Consider the following 19,187-nt stretch of genomic DNA (forward strand, 5'->3'; position numbering starts at 1 on the left):
GCTGATTTTTCAACAGAAACTCTGCAGGACAAAGGGGAGTGGCATGATATATTTAAAGTGATGAAAGGCAAAAAGCTGCAACCAAGAATACTCTACCCAGCAAGACTCTAGTTCAGATTCTATGGAGAAATCAAAAGCTTTACAGACAAGCAAAAGTTAAGAGAATTCAGCACCATCATGCCAGCTTTACAACATTTGCTAAAGAAACTTGTTTAGCTGGAAAAGGAAAGGCCACAACTAGAAACAAGAAAATTACGAATGGGGAAGCTCACCAGTAAAGGCAACCATGCAGTAAGGGTAGGAAATCATCCACACACAAGTATGATACCAAACCAGCAATTGTGAGAAGAGGAGGGTACAAATGCAGGATATTGGAAATGCATTTGAAATTAAGAGACCAGCAACTTAATACAATCCTGCATATATAGACTGCTGTATCAAAACCTCATGGTAACAAGAAACCAAAAATCTAAAATGGATACACACACAAAAAAGAAAAAGGAATCCAAACACAATACTAAAGATAGTCATCAAACCACAAGAGAAGAGAACAAAAGAGAAAGGGAAGAAAAAAGACTAGAAAAAAAAACCCCACCAATAACTGAAAACAACAAAATGGCAATAAGAACACACATATCAGCAGTTACCTTAAATTTAAATGGATTAAATGCCCAATCAAAAGATAAGAATGGCTGAATGGATACAAAAATAAAACCCATATATTTGCTGTCTACAAGAGACCCACTTCAGATTTAGGTACATATACAGACAGAAAGTGAGAGGATAGAAAGCAACATTAAACGCACCAACATTCAAATTATAGGGGTCCCAGAAGCAGAAGAGAAAAAGAAAGGGACTGAGAAAATATTTGAAGAGATTATAGTTGAAAACTTCCCTAATATGGGAAATGAAATAGTCAATCAAGTCCAGGAAGCACAGAGGGTCCCATACAGGATAAATCCAAGGAGAAACATGCCAAGACACATATTAATCAAACTGTCAAAAATTAAATACAAAGAAAAAATATTAAAAGCAGCAAGGGAAAAACTACAAATAACATACAAGGGAATCTCCATAAGGTTAAGAGCTGATCTTTCAGCAGAAACTCTGCAAGCCAGAAGGGACTGGCAGGACATATTTAAAGTGATGAAAGGGAAAAATCTACCACCTAGATTACTCTACTCAGCAAGGATCTCATTCAGATCCGACAGAGAAATTAAAACGTTTACAGACAAGCAAAAGCTAAGAGAATTCAGCACCACCAAACCAGCTTTACAACAAATAAACTAAAGGAATCTCTCTAGGCAGGAAACACAAGAGAATGAAAAGACCTACAATAACAAACCCAAAACAATTAAGAAAATGGTAATAGGAACATACATATTGATAATTACCTTAAATGTAAATGAATTAAATGCTTCAACCAAAAGACATAGACTGGCTGAATGGATACAAAAACAAGACCATATATATGCTGTCTACAAGAGACCCACTTCAGACCTAGGGACACATAGAGACTGAAAGTGAGGGGATGGAAAAAGATATTCCATGCAAATGGAAATCAAAAGAGAGCTGGAGTAGCAATTCTCATATCAGAAAAAATAGTCTTTAAAATAAAGACTATAATGAGAGACAAAGAAGGACACTACATAATGATCAAGGGATCAATCCAAGAAGAAGATATAACAATTGTAAATATTTATGCACCCAACATAGGAGCACCTCAATACACAAGACAAATGCTAACAGCCATAAAAGGGGAAATTTACAGTAACACAATCATAATAGGGGACTTTAACACCCCACTTTCAGCAACGGACAGATCATCCAAAATGAAAATAAATAAGGACACAGACGATTTGAATGACACAGTAAACGAGATGGACTTAATTGATATTTATAGGACATTCCATCCAAATACAACAGAATACACTTTCTTCTCAAGTGATAATGCAACCTTCTCCAGGATAGATCATATCTTGGGTCACAAATCAGGCCTTGGTATTTTTAACAAAATTGAAATCGTATTAAGTATCTTTTCCGACCACAATGCTTTGATACTGGATATCAATTACAGGAACAAAACTGTAAAAAATACAAACACATGCAGACGAAATGATACACTACTAAATAACCAAGAGTTCACTGACGAAATCAAAGAGGAAATCAAAAAACACCTAGAAACAAATGACAATGAAAACACGAGGACCCAAAACTTATGGGATGCAGCAAGAGCAGTTCTAAGAGGGAAGGTTATAGCAATACAATGCTACCTCAAGAAACAAGAAAGATCTCAAATAAACAACCTAGCCTTACACCTAAAGCAATTAGAGATGGAAGAACAAAAAAACCTCCAAAGTTAGCAGAAGGAAAAAAATAATAAAGAACAGATCAGAAATGAATGAAAAAGAAATGAAGGAAACAATAGCAAATATCAATAAAACTAAATCTGGTTCTTTGAGAAGATAAACAAAATTGATAAACCATTAGCCAGACTCATCAAGGAAAAAAGGGAGAAGACTCAAATCAATAGAATTAGAAATGAAGAAGTAACAACTGACACTGCAGAAGTACAAAGGAACATGAGAGATTACTACAAGGAACCATATGCCAGTAAAATGGACAACCTGGAAGAAATGGACAAATTCTTAGAAAAGCACAACCTTCCAAGACTGAACCAGGAAGAAATAGAAAATATAAACAGACCAATCACAAGCACTGAACTTGAAACTGTGATTAAACATCTTCCAACAAACAAAAGCTCAGGACCAGATGGCTTCACAGGCAAAGTCTATCAAACATTTAGAGAAGAGCTAACAGCTATCCTTCTCAACCTCTTCCAAAATATATCAGAGGGAGGAACACTTCCAAACTCATTCTACAAGGCCACCATCACGCCTGATACCAAAACCAGACAAAGATGTCACAAAGAAAGAAAACTACAGGCCAATATCATTGATGAACATAGATGCAAAAATCCTTAACAAAATACTAGCAAACAGAATCCAACAGCACATTAAAAGGATCATACACCATGATCAAGTGGGGTTTATCCCAGGAATGCAAGGATTCTTCAATACATGCAAATCAATCAATGTGATACACCATATTAACAAATTGAAGAATAAAAACCATATGATCATCTCAATAGATGCAGAAAAAGCTTTCAACAAATTCAACACCCATTTATGATAAAAACCCTCCAACAAGTAGGCATACAGGGAACTTACCTCAACGTAAGAAAGGCCATATATGACAAACCCACAGCCAACATCATCCTCAATGGTGAAAAACTGAAAGCATTTCCACTACAATCAGGAAAAAGAAAAGGTTGCCCACTCTCAACACTATTATTCAACATTGTTTTGGCAGTTTTAGCCACAGCAATCAGAGAAGAAAAACAAATAAAAAGAACCCAAATCAGAAAAGAGGAATTAAAGCTGTCACTGTTTGCAGATGACATGATACTACACATAGAGAATCCTAAAGATGCTACCAGAAAACCACTAGAGCTAATCAATGAATTTGGTAAAGTAGCAGGATACAAAATTAATGCAAAGGAATCTCTTGCATTCCTATACACTAATGATGAAAAATCTGAAAGAGAAATTAAGAAAACACTCCCATTTACCATTGCAACAAAAAGAATAAAGTATCTAGGAATAAACCTACCTAAAGAGACAAAAGACCTGTAGGCAGAAAATTATAAGACACTGATGAAAGAAATTAAAGATGATACAAATATATGGAGAGATATACCATGTTCTTGGATTGGAAGAATCAACATTGTGAAAATGACTCTACTACCCAAAGCAATCTACAGATTCAATGCAATCCCTATCAAACTACCACTGGCATTTTTCACAGACCTAGAACAAAAAATTTCACAATTTGTATGGAAACACAAAAGACCCCAAATAGCAAAAGCAATCTTGATAGTGAAAAACGGAGCTGGAGGAATCAGGCCCCCTGACTTCAGGGCCCCTTACTACAAAGCTACAGTAATCAAGACAGTATGGTCCTGGCACAAAACCATAAATATAGATCAATGGAACAGGATAGAAAGCCCAGAGATAAACCCACGCATATATGGTCACCTTCTTTTTGATAAAGGAGGCAAGAATATACAATGGAGAAAAGACAGCCTCTTCAATAAATGGTGCTGGAAAACTGGACAGCTACATGTAAAAGAATGCAATTAGAACACTCCCTACACCATATACAAACATAATCTCAAAATGGATTAAGGACCTAAATGTAAGGCCTGACACTATAAAACTCTTAGAGGAAAACATAGGTAGAACACTCCATGACATAAATCACAGCAAGATCCTCTTTGACCCACCTCCTAGAGAAATGGAAATAAAAACAAATATAAACAAATGGGACCTAATGAAACTTAAAAGCTTTTGCACAGCAAAGGAAACTATAAACAAGATGAAAAGACAGCCCTCAGAATGGGAGTAAAATATTTGCAAATGAAGCAACTGACAAAGGATTAATCTCCAAAATTTACAAGCAGCTCTTGCAGCTCAATATCAAAAAAATAAAAAACCCAGTCCAAAAATGGGCAGAAGACCTAAATAGACATTTCTCCAAAGAAGATATACAGATTGCCAACAAACACATTAAAGAATGCTCAACATCATAATCATTAGAGAAATGTAAATCAAAACTACAATGAGGTATCACCTCACACCCATCAGAATGGCCATCATCAAAAAATCTCCAAACAATAAATGCTGGAGAGGGTGTGGAGAAAAGGGAACCCTCTTGCACTGTTAGTGGGAATGTTAATGGATACAGCCACTATGGAGAACAGCATGGAGTTTCCTTAAAAAACTAAAAATAGAACTACCATATGACCCAGCAATCCCACTACTGAGCATATACCCAGATAAAACCATAAATCAGAAAGACACATGCACCCCAATGTTCATTGCAGCACTGTTTACAATAGCCAGGTCATGGAAGCAACCTAAATGCCCATTGACAGAGGGATGGATAAAGAAGATGTGGTACATATATACAATGGAATATTACTCAGCCATAAAAAGGAACGATATTGGGTCATTTGTAGAGATGTGGATGAATGTAGAGACTGTAATACAGATGAAGTAAGTCAGAAAGAGAAAAATAAATATTGTACATTAACACATATATGTGAAACCTAGAAAAATGGTACAGATGAGCCAGTTTGCAGGGCAGAAATTGAGACACAGATGTACAGAACAAACGTATGGACACCAAGGGGGAAAAGCTGAGGGTTGGTGCTGGTGGTAGTGTGATGTATTGGGAGATTAGGATTGGCATATATACACTAATATGTATAAAATGGATAACTAAGAAGACGCTGTTGTAAAAAATAAATAAATAAAATAAAATTCAAAAAAGAAAAGAAAAACAAACACCTAAGAATAAACCTACCCAAGGAGGCAAAAGACCGGTACTCAGAAAACAGTAAAACACTGATGAAGGAAATCAAAGATGACAGAAACAGGGCTTCACTGGTGGCTCAGCGGTTAACAACCCAACTGCCAATGCAGGGGACATGGGTTAGAGCCCTGGTCCAGGAAGATCCCACATGCTGCGGAGCAATAAAGCCCGTGTGCCACAACTACTGAGCCTGCACTCTAGAGTCCTTGAGCCACAACTACTGAGCCTATGTGCCACAACTACTGAAACCCACACACCTAGAGCCCATGCTCTGCAACAAGAGAAGCCAATGCAATGACAAGCCTGCACAGCACAAGGAAGAGTAGTCCCCAGTCGTTGCAACTAAAGAAAGCCTGCACACAGCAACGAAGACCCAACGCAGCCAAAAAAAAAAAAAAAAAAAAAAGGCAAAGATAACAGAAATAGATGGAGAGATACACCATGCTCCTTGATTGGAAGAATCAATATTGTGAAAATGACTATACTACCCAAAGCAATCCACAGGTTTAATGCAATCCCTATCAAATTACCAATGGCATTGTCCCCAGAACTAGTACAAGAAATTTTACAATTTTTATGGAAACACAAAATACCCTGAACAGCCAAAGCAATCTTAAGAAAGAAAAACGGAGCTGGAGGAATCAGGATGACTTCAGACCATACTACAAAGCTACAGTAATCAAGACAGCATGGTACTGGCACAAAAACAGAAATCTAGATCAATGGAACAGGATAGAAAGCCCAAAGAGAAACCCAAACACATATGGTCACCTTATTTTTGCCAAAGGAGGCAAGAATATACAATGCAAAAAGACAGCCTCTTCAATAAGTTGTGCTGGGAAAAATGGACAGATATATGTAAAAGAATGAAATTACAACACACCCTAATACCATACACAAAAATGAACTCAGGCTTCCCTGGTGGCACAGTGGTTGGGGGTCCGCCTGCCAATGCAGGGGACACGGGTTCATGCCCCGGTCCGGGAGGATCCCACATGCCGTGGAGCGGCTGGACCCATGAGACATAGCTGCTGAGCCTGCGCGTCCAGAGCCTGTGCTCCGCAATGGGAGAGGTCACAGCAGTGAGAGGCCTGCGTACCGCAAAAAAACCCAAAACCAAAACCAAACAAAACAACAACAAAAAATGAACTCAAAATGGATTAAAGACCTAAATGTAAGGTCAGACACTATAAAACTCTTAGAGGATGGGCTTCCCTGGTGGCACAGTGGTTAAGAGTCCGTCTGCCAATGCAGGGGACACAGGTTTGAGCCCTGGTCTGGGAGGATCCCACATGCCGCGGAGCAGCTAAGCCTGTGTGCCACAGCTGCTGAAGCCCGCGCGCCTAGAGCCCGTGCTCTACTACAAGAGAGGCCACCACAATGAGGGGCCTGCGCACCGCAATGCAGAGTGGCCCCCGCTTGCCGCAACTAGAGAGGGCCCACGCGCAGCAACGAAGACCCAACGCAGCCATAAAAAAAAAAAAAAAAAACATAACTCTTAAAGGAAAACATAGGCAGAACACTCTATGACATAAATCACAGCAAGATCCTTTTTGACCCACCTCCTAGAGAAATGGAAATAAAAACAAAAATAAATGGGACCTAATGAAACTTAAAAGCTTTTGCACAGCAAAGGAAACCATAAACAAGATGAAAAGACAACCCTCAGAATGGGAGAAAATATTTACAAATGAAGCAACTGATAAAGGATTAATCTCCAAAATATACAAGCAGCTCATGTAGCTCAATATCAATAAAACAAAGAACCCAATCCAAAAATGGGCAGAAGACCTAAACAGACATTTCTCCAAAGAAGACATACAGATGGCCAACAAATTCATAAAAAGATGCTCAACATCTTGGGCTTCCCTGGTGGCGCAGTGGTTGAGAGTCCACCTGCCGATGCAGGGGACAAGGGTTCGTGCCCCGGTCCGGGAAGATCCCACATGCTGCAGAGCGGCTGGGCCCGTGAGCCATGTCCGCTGAGCCTGCGCGTCCGGAGCCTGTGCTCCACAACGGGAGAGGCCACAACAGTGCGAGGCTCGCGTACCGCAAAAAAAAAAAAAAAAAAAGATGCTCAACATCACTAATCATTAGAGAAATGCAAATCAAAATCACAATGAGGTATCACCTCACACTGGTCAAAATGGCCATTTTCAAAAAATCTACAAACAGTAAATGCTGGAGAGGGTGTGGAGAAAAGGGAACCCTCCTGCACTGTCGGTGGGAATGTAAATGGATACAGCCACTGTGGAGAACAGTATGGAGGTTCCTTAAAAAACTATAAACAGAACTACCATATGACCCAGCAACCTCACTACTGGGCATATACCCTGAGAAAACCATAATTGAAAAAGATTCATGTACCACAATGTTTATTGCAGCACTATTTACAATAGCCAGGACATGGAAGCAACCTAAATGTCCATCAATAGATGAATGGATAAAGAAGAAGTGGCACATATACACAATGCAATATTACTCAGCCATAAAAAGGAACAAAATTGAGTTATTTGTAGTAAGGTGGATGAATTTAGAATGTCACATAGAGTGAAGTAAGTCAGAAAGAGAAAAACAAATACTGTATGCTAACACATATATATGGAATTTTAAAAAGTGGTACTGATGAACCTAGTGGCAGGACAGGAGCAAAGACACAGAGTAGAGAACAGACTTGAGGGCACAGGGGGCGAAGGGGAAGCTGGGATGAAGTGAGAGAGTGGCATTGACATATATACGCTACCAAATGTAAAATGGATGGCTAGTGGGAAGCTGCTGCATAGCACAAGGAGATCAACTCGATGCTTTGTGATGACCTAGAGGGATGGGATATAGAGGATGGGAGGGAGGCTCAAGAAGGAGGGGATATGGGGATACATGTATACATATAGCTGATTCACTTTGTTGTACAACAGAAACTAACACAACATTATAAAGCATTTATACTCCAATAAAGATGTGAAAAAAAAGTCTGTCCAAAAAAAAGAAACAAACAAAAAAGAATTTCTCACCCCATAACTTTAGTTAGGTAAAATTCTAAAAGTGCATTAATAATTTTTCCTTTGATTATTTCTTAAACCATCTAGTTCAGGGAAATAGTGAGATAAAAGGCAAAGCTTCTCAAATAAAACATGTTTGAGACAGTTGCATGTGGATAGGGCACTCTTACCTTTTTTACAATGATTGTCAAAAATTCATACTTAGGATCATTTGGATGTCCCTCTCGGTCCTCAGGACAGGCTGCCCCAAGATAGGCTACAATGGTATATTGAATGTAGTAAACTAAATTTCCTTGAGAAACCGCTGATGAAACAAAATTATATTTACAAGCACTCTCTGCTCCCCCTCTCCTGGAAGAGGAAATAAATCAAATCTCCCATGTGAAGGTACTGTCAGTATAACAGGATAATAGAAAGCATCCTTATCACCAGATTTGGGAATTCTAGGCTAAGGAAGCTATGTAAACAGTTTGTTACTTCTTCATAAGTTTGCTGCCCGAAGGACAAACCCCTCTGTTTTGTTAAATCTTCACAAATAATTGTTTCTTTCTCTAAAAATGATATATGAGTGGCTGCTTTAGTCTCTTCAAAAGTCTCATTTCTATGAGAACTCTGTTCATATAAATTAAATTTGTTTATTTCTTTGTTAATCTGTCTGGTGTCAATTTAATTGTTAAACCATCTGAAAGAACTAAGAAGGGGTGAGGGCAACTTTTCCTCCTTCCCAACAGTTGTTTTAGTTGCCAGGATACTAGCTGGACCCACTCTCTTCCCCTTAGGGCTTCAGAATTGAGAGGTACTGTGACCACAAACTTAAGCTGGCAGAAGGTAAAAGTTGTTAACAGGTTAGCCTTCTGGATCTCTGCCTGGAAATGCCAGTGGAAGTGAAACTGATAAAAGTCATTTTTCTCTATAAACTTAGATTAGCAGGAGAAAATATGTGTGGAACTTTCTCCTTTGTCATAGCAACTCAAATAAAAATATGGTAAATGAGTGATCTTCATTTTTATTGGTCATTTCCTCCCAGAAAATGTCTCTGCTTTTCTTTGTCTCTCTGTGTTGTGTCATTTGTCCTAAGGAGGAAGAACCATAGGGCAGAATAGCAGGCATAGGTTCTTTATAAAATTGCTGTTCAAGCCAGCCTCACAAACTGGTGAGTTCATGGTTGTCACCCACTAGTGTTTGTTTAGACAAATGTTGCTGTGTGTCCCTCATGTAAAAAGCAGAAGAGTTTATTCCTTCCATCTTGGTCTATATTGTGAGAGCTTGACTTTATGACCAGTGAGAATATTCTATCTGGTCACCGCATTCTGAAATGTGCACTTATTGGGGTGGATCTATTTGGTGGCCAAATAGACTGGGGCATGAGACAGGAAATCACAAGCATCTCTCTCTTCATGTGGCAATGCCAGATTTCACAGGTATTTGTTAGAAGGGGTCCTAGTCTATAGAGGCATTTCTTGTCTCAACATTCATTGCTTTGTGCTGAGAAAGTCTCATTCCAGTAGCACTGCCTGGTGCCAAAGATGAGTAGATTTATGACTGGAGGCATCTCACATTGTCATGACAGAACAGAGACAACATTTGATTACACCATCCTTACCACATGTGCAACAGAAGTCTTTACTGTCTTAGACTATATTGGGAGTATACCTTTGGATCATGGGGGAGACATCATCTGCACCCACATTAGGGATGCCTGTTTTATACATGGTAAAGATTTATTCTAAGTCTAAAAAGTTACCTCTGTGTCTTTCCATAAGAAGTCTTACTGGATCGAGTCATTATTGAAATAAACATACTAGTGGAAATCCCATTCGTCAGTGACAGGATAATGAATCGTTTTAACTGGAAAACTTCTATGTTTGAAAATCTTTTCTTTTTACACAGTTTTATTGGAGTATAATTGCTTTACAATGTTGTGTTAGTTTCTGCTGTACAACAAAGTCAATCAGCTGTATGTATACATATGTCCCCATATCCCCTCCTTCTTGAGCCTCCCTCCCACCCTCCGTATCCCACCCCTCTAGGTTGTCACAAAGCACAGAGCTGATCTCCTGAGCTTTGCAGCTACTTCCCACTAGCTATCTATTTTACATTTGGTAGTGTATATATGTCAATGCTAGTCTTTCACTACATCCCCCTCATCATAAACAACTCTCGTACTGGTATTTACAGGAAGATCTAATTGAAAAGAGAACACAAAATGGTATGATGCTATTCTTAGGGAATCCTTTAATAAAATGAATTAACAGAAGCCAGATTTAGAACAAATTAAAAAAAAAATCTGAAGTAAATTCCCCTTCTCTTCCCTTTTATACTCCTCTTCAATCCCAGCTCCCTGCACCTAGCCTCCATAAGATCATTTGGACCTCTGGGATCCTGGTATGACCTATCCCTCAAAACCCAGCTCTATCACCTCACCCAGTTCTCCTAAATCTTAAAACTCCTGCAAGCTTCCCATAAAGCACTCACCTGGTTGTTTTGATTTCTCTTTTTAAAAAGATTTTTCGGAGAGCACATTGGGTTGACCTCTAGTCCTGGGGAATACAGATTATTTTGTAAATGCTGACAGTCAGAAGTGAATTCAGCTGAGTACTTGAGAAGCACAATAAAGCTCACTTTGCAGTCCCTTATAACTCCTAATTTCCAGGTCTTGCTAACCAGCCTCTGCCAGCTTCAGGCATTCCTATGCAATGTCCTTTGTAGAAGTATACTGTACCCCATCCCCAAAATTTCAGATCCCTTGTAAAACATCAGATCTTTAAATTATAAAATGTTTTACCTCCAGTCTCAGAAGACCCAATCAATTCAGGGCAGAATTAGAAAGATTAGTTGTTATTCACAACCCCAATCATAGGGACCTTAACTGACTGCTAGAGGGTTTTCTTCCAGCCCACAATTATACTGTATCTATTAGGTAGGCCAGATGACACTCTGGGTAAACAAAACCCCTTCAGAGAGGAACAGAGAGGCCAGCACCTCTCCCAGTCAACCGAAGTAGAAATGACCTAAATAGAAGCTAATATTCAAGGTTCGATAGGAAAAATATTAAAGGCCTTTGCCCATAAATTTAGTTGGTCTAAGGTTGAATTATGTATTCAAAAAACAGAAAGGAAAGAATCCAGAAGCTTTTGTTGAATGTTTTATACAAAATTTTTAGCAGAAAACTGCATTGAAAACAGAAGCCCAGAGCACAGGAAACACTAATATCTGCTCCAGTGAGAATTTTTCACCCTGATACTGGACAGCAAATTCAAAATAACTGCAAGTGTGGTAATTGAGGATACAACTCAATTCTTTGAAAGTAGCTTCTAGGAATGTAGAAAAAAAGTTTAATAGCCACAATTCTTGCTTTACAACTTGAATATTTAGAGAAACAAAAACATAAAGCTGAGAATAATTTGAAGCCCTCTTCCTATTTGCCTCCAGACAACTGCAGATATTGTAAGAAATCAGGAGGTTGTAAGAGAAATTGTCCTGCATTTAAGAGAAAGGTTTAAGAAGCAATCCCTTTGTGCTCCAGGACTGCCAGTAGGTTCATTTTTCTCCTTCTGAGGGACAGTTCCCCCCCAGATGACAGGGTCAGCTGTTCCTCTGTTGCACCCCATAGCTTATCATTAAACCTAAAACACAGAATCAGGCACTGGATTCTTAATTGACACTTGTGCAAAGTCCTCTACCATCTGCTCAGTGGAGTTGCCTCTACCTGTGATTTTGTTCAAGCAGTTGGAAACTCTGGGTAGACTATTTCATTGCCAATATTTCAGTCCACCCCAATATCTTTAGCTCCCCCCCCCCTATAACATGCACTGGGCCATTCTAGTTTCCACCTGTTCACCAGTAAACTTCTTGGTGGAGATTTTAACGTAAATTTAATGCCGCTATAAAATGTAAGGGAAGGGGCTTTTATTTCCCTGCCCTCAGATAAAGCCTCACACTGTTACTGAATGCAAGTTCATGTGCCCAATGCACAGTGAGGCCAAACAAACCGAAACTCTCTGGAAGGTTTCAACAAAGCACTTTTAAAAGCAAGGTGGAAAAAAAAAAAAAAGCAAGGTGAGGTAGGGGTGTGTTTGGTTGTGGCAAACTTCTTGGTGTTGAACTCTTTTGTTCTTGCAGCTGTCCATGTAAGTCAGGTCATGATGTTCCTGTAACCCCCCCAACAAGACAAATGCTATTCTCTGTTCTGCAACTTTTTATCTCTGTATGAATGGACTCTTAAAGGTTAGAGCCCTGAGAATAGACTATCCTGTATACTTAAGGCTATAGGCAACATTCAAAAGGTGCAGAGCCAGCATGACTAAGCACAGGCAACAAGGCACAAAGTTTAAAGTAAAGAGGAATAGATCTAATATGGAGTCAGAGTTGTTCTTCCCTGTTCCAACACCTCCTGCTTTCCTTACTGGAAAGTCAGCCTGATTTAAATCCTTCTGAATTGGATGGACCTTTAATAGATGTCCCAATAAATGTCTGGGCCACACAGGCAAATGAATTTGCATTGCTACTATTGATATATGAAGTGACTGTATATGTTATATGGAAGAAAAATTAACTTTTCCATCAGTAGACTAACATGGTGTACATATTAAAAAACAAACAAACAAACAACCTTTTTCTGAATAATGAACACATTACCCATATTTATTAATCATGTATTAGAAAACTGCCTGGAGAGTACTTGTCTCTCACTGTCCTACTTCACTCTCTAGGTCTCCACTATAGACTATTTTTTTTTTAACATCTTAATTGGGGTATAATTGCTTTACAATGATGTGTTAGTTTCTGCTTTATAACAAAGTGAATCAGTTATACATATACATATGTTCCCATATCTCTTCCCTCTTGCATCTCCCTCCCTCCCACCCTCCCTATTCCACCCCTCCAGGCGGTCACAAGCACTGAGCTGATCTCCCTGTGCTATGCGGCTGCTTCCCACTAGCTATCTACCTTACGTTTGTTAGTGTATATATGTCCATGCCTCGCTCTCGCTTTGTCACAGCTCACCCTTCCCCCTCCCCATATCCTCAAGTCCGTTCTCCAGTAGGTCTGTGTCTTTATTCCTGTCTTACCCCTAGGTTCTTCATGACATTTTTTTCCCTTAAATTCCATATATATGTGTTAGCATACGGTATTTGTCTTTCTCTTTCTGACTTACTTCACTCTGTATGACAGACTCTAGTTCTATCCACCTCATTACAAATAGCTCAATTTCGTTTCTTTTTATGGCTGAGTAATATTCCATTGTATATATGTGCCACATCTTCTTTATCCATTCATCTGATGATGGGCACTTAGGTTGTTTCCATCTCCGGGTCCACTATAGACTCTTTCATACTGTGTGTTGCTCTTATTAACCCTTACTTTTTCAGCATGCTGAGCACAAACCAAACGCTCCCTTATGCCTGTTTACTAAACACTGGTCAGGTTAACTAATCAATCTGACTGTTGGTTATATCAAATCTAGATAGAGCAAAAGAACCAGAACTGGTCTTCATTCCTGCTGATTGAACACCTGGTGGACTAAAGTAGAAAATATGGATGAATGACAAGCTATGGTATCCAAGACTGAAAAATAATCACTACATTATTTTCTTCTGGTGAGTTATTTGGGACCCAGACCACCTGTATAGAAGTTCAAGGACTGGCCCTTGACCAGATAAAGACAATTAATGAAAAATGTTCTCTTTGTGTTGAAAACAAACATGACCTTGGAACTTCTCTTGGTTCCATACTAGGAAAATGTTGTAACAAACTCTGTAGATTCCACAAGTGGCAACTTCAAACCTCTCTGGGAGATTGTAAATGACTCTAGACTACGCTTTTTGGTACAGATGTCTGCCAAATCACCAAATGATTTGGATCCTGCACAAGCCACTCTTTGTACACTCTGTACAGTGGGTATTTAAAAAAATAATTGATTGATTAATTAATTATATTATTTTTGGCTGCGTTGGGTCTTCATTGCTGCACGCAGGCTTTCTATAGTTGCGGCGAGCGGGGGCTACTCTTCGTTGCGGTGCGTGGGCTTCTCATTGCGGTGGCTTCTCTTGTCGTGGAGCACGGGCTCCAGGTGTGTGGACTTTAGTAGTTGTGGCTCATGGGCTCTAGAGCGCAGGCTCAGTAGTTGTGGTGTGCGGGCTTAGTTGCTCCGCGGCATGTGGGATCTTCCCGGACCAGGGCTCGAACTCGTGTCCCCCGCATTGGCAGGCTGATTCTTAGCCACTGTGCCACCAGGGAAGCCCTGTACAGTGGGTATTTTAACTGTTCCCCTGAATAAGCTACCAAATACCACAAACTATTGTTGATGGATTGGTCCTTTTGTCAATATACAATCTCCTAGTTTGTCTTATTTAAGAAATTCACCTGAGTTTCTACGTTGTCTGAGATTAGGATTGCCACCTCAGCATTCTTTTGTTTACTATTTATATAGAAGCTATTTCCATCCTCTCATTTTTATCCTACTTGTGTCTTGGATCTAAAGTGTGTTTCTTGTAGATGATATGTAGTTAAATTACGTTTTTTTTTTTAAAAAAATTATTGTCTCTCTCTGCCTTTTAATTGGAAATTAATTGTTTTTATTTTGGTAGTGTACCATTTAATTCTCTTCTCACTTATTTTAGTTATTTTCTTAATGGCTACCCTGAGGGTCAAAACTAACACCTTAAAAAAAAAAAAAAACTAACACCTTAAACTTAGAATAATCTAGTTTGAATTAATATCAACATAGTTTCTATAGTATAAGAAACTATGTAATACTACCAAAGGTAAAATAGATAGCTAGTGGGAAGCAGCCACATAGCACAGGATCAGCTTGGTGCTTTGTGATTGTGACCGCCTAGAGGGGTGGGAAAAGGAGGGTGGGAGGGAGACGCAAGAGGGAGGGGATATGGGGATATATGTATACGTATAGCTGATTCATTTTGTTATACAGCATAAACTAACACAACATTGTAAAGCAATTATACTCCAATAAAGATGTTAAAAAAACCCTATGTATTAAACATATATCCTTTATATTTTTACTGTCCCAACTCTATATACTTGTGTCTATTAACATAGATTTATGTTAAAGTTTTACTCATTTGACTTTTAAATAATATAGGAAAAAAAGAGAACTTACGAACCTAAATACAATCATACTGGCTTTTATATTTATCTACATAGTTTCCTTTACCAGCATTTATTCTTCATGACACTGAGTAGTTCTCAAGTGACATTTTTTTCAGCTTGCAGGGTTCCCTTTAGCATTTCTTGTCAGTCAGATCTGCTAATGATTATCTCCCTCAACTTTTGCTTATCTTTGGAACATCTTTATCATTCATATTTAAAGATAGTTTTACTAGATGTAGAGCCCGGTTTGACATATTTTTTTTCTCTTAGTACTTTAAATATGGCATTTAAATCAGGCTTTTCAGTGCATCCTGTCCTTTGTCATTGCTAATGAGAAATAAGCTGCTAATCTTATTGATGAACTATTATACGTGACAATTAGTTTTTCACTTGCTGCTTCAAGATTCTGCTTTTGTCTTTGTATTTTGACTGTTTGATGATAATATGTCCTGGCTTTGACTTCCTAGTTTATCCTAATTAGAGTCTATTGACCCTTTAGGTATGGAGATTCGTATCTTTTACCAAATTAGAACATTTTCAGCCATTATTACTGCAAGTATTATTTTTCTCCTTTCTCCTCTCTTTTAGGCTGAATATACATGAACACGATGGTTCTAGGGAACAGTAAGATGACCCTCAGGTGGGATGCACAAGTTCCAGTGTTTATTTGCCAGCAGAGGGCATTCCCACAACATACATGGTTGTTCAGGCATAGGAAGTAATGATGATGCAGGCTAGAATAGTAAGGATATTCAATGAGTGATCAGTGAGTGATTAACATAACATCTTCAATTCAGTAGGATCAGTGTCCACAAGGAGCTTGATAATGACCAGGACATCAAAAAGAAAATAATCCACACAGCAGTGGTCACATAGAGGCCAAACAATGGACAGTGAAGCCTGACGGAGAGAGTTGGCAAGCCCTGTAAACAAGGACATGGCTGCAAGAAGGTGACAGATCTGTTGGTGCATGATTGTAGCAGAGTGGAGGGACCAGCAGATGACAACATAATGGTCAACAACCAATACAGTAAAAAGCACACACTCCATGGAGCCAAAAGCCAAAGCCACAGAATACTGAACAATGCAGCTTATGTAGCTGATATTCTTAACTTCTCCACAAGCTTACCATTATTTGAGGAACAACGCAGTTAGTAAAATGCATGTCCAAAATTGAGAGGTTTGGGAAGAAGAAGTACATTGGGGTGTGGAGCCTGCTATCCAGGAGGGAAATTAAGATGATGGCTGCGTTGCCTGTGAGTGTCATCACGTAGAACCCAGAAACAAAGAAAGGATGAACTCAACCTGGGGATACTCTGAGAAGTCAACTAAGATAATGTCTTCCCCTGAGCTGACATTATTTTCACCATCTTCTTATTTCATAGCAACTGAAATAAAATCAAGTATTCTCTCTATATTGCCAAAACAGATGGACAAAAATTAGTCAATTTTTACATAATAGTCCCTACTAATTCATAGGTTTTTCTAACAATTCCAAACAATGAGAACTCAAATTTCCTGATGTATAAAATAATTTAAATGATTTAAATGTAAATCCAAAGTCACAAAGAATGCAAAAACTTGATGGAAGTAGCCTAAAAGTACATTAAGGTCTTTTAGGTGCTTCACTTGATCCCATTAATTAAATATTTATCTAGGAAGCCTATAGTTTCTATTTCACTTAGATATCCACTCTTAATTGGTACACTCTTGACTAGTGTAGGAACAATGAGAGAAAAAACCAAGTGATAATAAAAATGAAACCAAAACTGGGATATGGTAGTCGATGTGATAAATTAATTCGCCCTGGCAATGAGTATGATACAATAGTGACTGTGATATTAAAATAAGCAGTGAGTGTTGGACCAAACTGACACAGCCACAACGATAAAATTTTTGTATATAGTTTCAATTGGTTTCATGAAACCAATAAGGTAATTTATTCTTGTTTCCCTCACAAATACTAGTTTGCTTTATATTCTGTTGACATAAAACAAATAGATGACTAGTTGTTTCTTTAGCAAACATGAGGTTATTCAAGATCAAGAAGTAACTGCATTTCCAGATTTGCAACCAAGGTGAGACATGTGCATGTCCCCCACAAAAAATGGAGAGAGCTGTTTTAAATAGGGGCAAATGAATTTGAGATAGCTCTAGTAAACAGAGTCCACTGGAAAAATTAAAGAGTTTGAAGTACAGTAGCTTTTCATTGGGTAAGTTGTGACAGTTTCTTATTGGCTGAGCTCTTGAAGGAAGGAAGAGGAAGTCTTTTTCGTTTGGGGCTCTGTTATTGTTATAGGTGTGAAAAGCTTCCCTGTCTGACATCCAGACTATCTTAAGTGAGATTTCCTTTTATTATTTCTTGACAATTTCTCCCTTTTGATCAAGATTGTTCTCTGAAAGCATCACAGATTGAGAGTCAGGTTTTCTGGTTCCAGTGACTTTTTATCCCTCGATGCGAAGAAGGACATTCCTGGATGTACTGTCCTACATCAAATGGAAATTGCACAGATTTGAAACCTATTGACGTTCACATCTGAATCACAGGGAATTGTAAGAAGGAGAACGCTGAAGTACTTATTATGTGAAGTCCCTAAGTTAACAAGATTACAGAGATTGGTGATCATCTTTAGCATTGTGTCATCATCAAAGAGGAATTTCCAACAGACCTGTTCTATATATCTTGGGAAAGCTATCTCATCAGATGTCAGCTGCTTCAGTTCTGGGAAATCTTTACTTTCAGGTCAACAGATGGCTGTCAGTTTGAGTCAAAGTTTCGTGCTTTCTTTAGGTGTGTTTGTGAATCCAAGAGTCTATTTCCTGAAATTTGGTGACACAAAGGTTGGTTATCAGTACCTGATAGAGGCCTTACAAGCGAGTTTGAAGATAGTCCTTCTGGAGCAGCTGTCCCCAACTTTTTTGGCACCAGGGACCGTTTCATGGAAGACAATTTTTCCACAGACGGATCGGGGGCAGGGGGATGGTTCAGGCGGTAATGCGAGTGATGGGGAGCGGCAGATGAAGCTTCGCTTGCTCGCCCACCCGCCGCTCACCTCCTGCTGTTTGGCCTGGTTCCTAACAGGCTGCGGACCGGTACTGGTCTGTGGCCCAGGGGTTGCGCACCCCTGTTCTGGAGATTTCATTTCTAAAATCCCCAAATATCCAGGTTGCAAGTGTGAGGCTTAAGACCTTTGTCTCCCATGAGTGCACTGTGAAAAGATCGCTTTACCAAAACATGCTTACTTTTAGTAGAAGAAATTAGGACTTCACAATATTGGAGTACCTCTCCATTTAGCAGTTGTGGGTCAAAAGAGGCAAGAGTCAAGTGCATTGGGTATCCTGTGGCTATCTCAAACAATGAGCATTTATGAGTTCCAAGAGGAGAATTTATAGCAATGCTTTTGGCCAAGTTATTTGGAGGGCCTCTACAATTTTTTCCAATTGGGACTTCATGCCTTCACCTAAACCAGAGGAATGAGGGTGGTAAGTGCAGTGACAGTTTTGTAAAACTGACCAAACAGCACAGATGTGTTGAGGTACTTGACCACTAAAAAGGATTCTTTGACCTTTATGCAGTTAGAGAAGAGTTTCCCAGGTGGGGACAATCTTTTCCTAATGGTTTTAAGCCACAAAAGAGGG

General features: G+C 39.0%; 1 long non-coding RNA gene across 1 annotated transcript in view; it reads left to right on the forward strand.

The window, feature by feature from the left end:
- Positions 1–18,551, forward strand: part of LOC113608475 (uncharacterized) — a 58,292-nt gene extending 39,741 nt beyond the window's left edge. The window contains exons 2-3 of the long non-coding RNA XR_003428342.1: positions 13,903–14,035; positions 16,137–18,551. This is a non-coding gene — a long non-coding RNA (uncharacterized LOC113608475). The remainder of the gene's footprint in view (positions 1–13,902; positions 14,036–16,136) is intronic.
- Positions 18,552–19,187: the final 636 nt, after the last annotated feature.

Source organism: Aethalodelphis obliquidens, unplaced genomic scaffold (genome assembly GCF_003676395.1).
Source record: "Aethalodelphis obliquidens isolate GAN/ISIS:26980383/991018 unplaced genomic scaffold, ASM367639v1 scaffold53, whole genome shotgun sequence".
Lineage (NCBI taxonomy): Eukaryota > Metazoa > Chordata > Mammalia > Artiodactyla > Delphinidae > Aethalodelphis > Aethalodelphis obliquidens.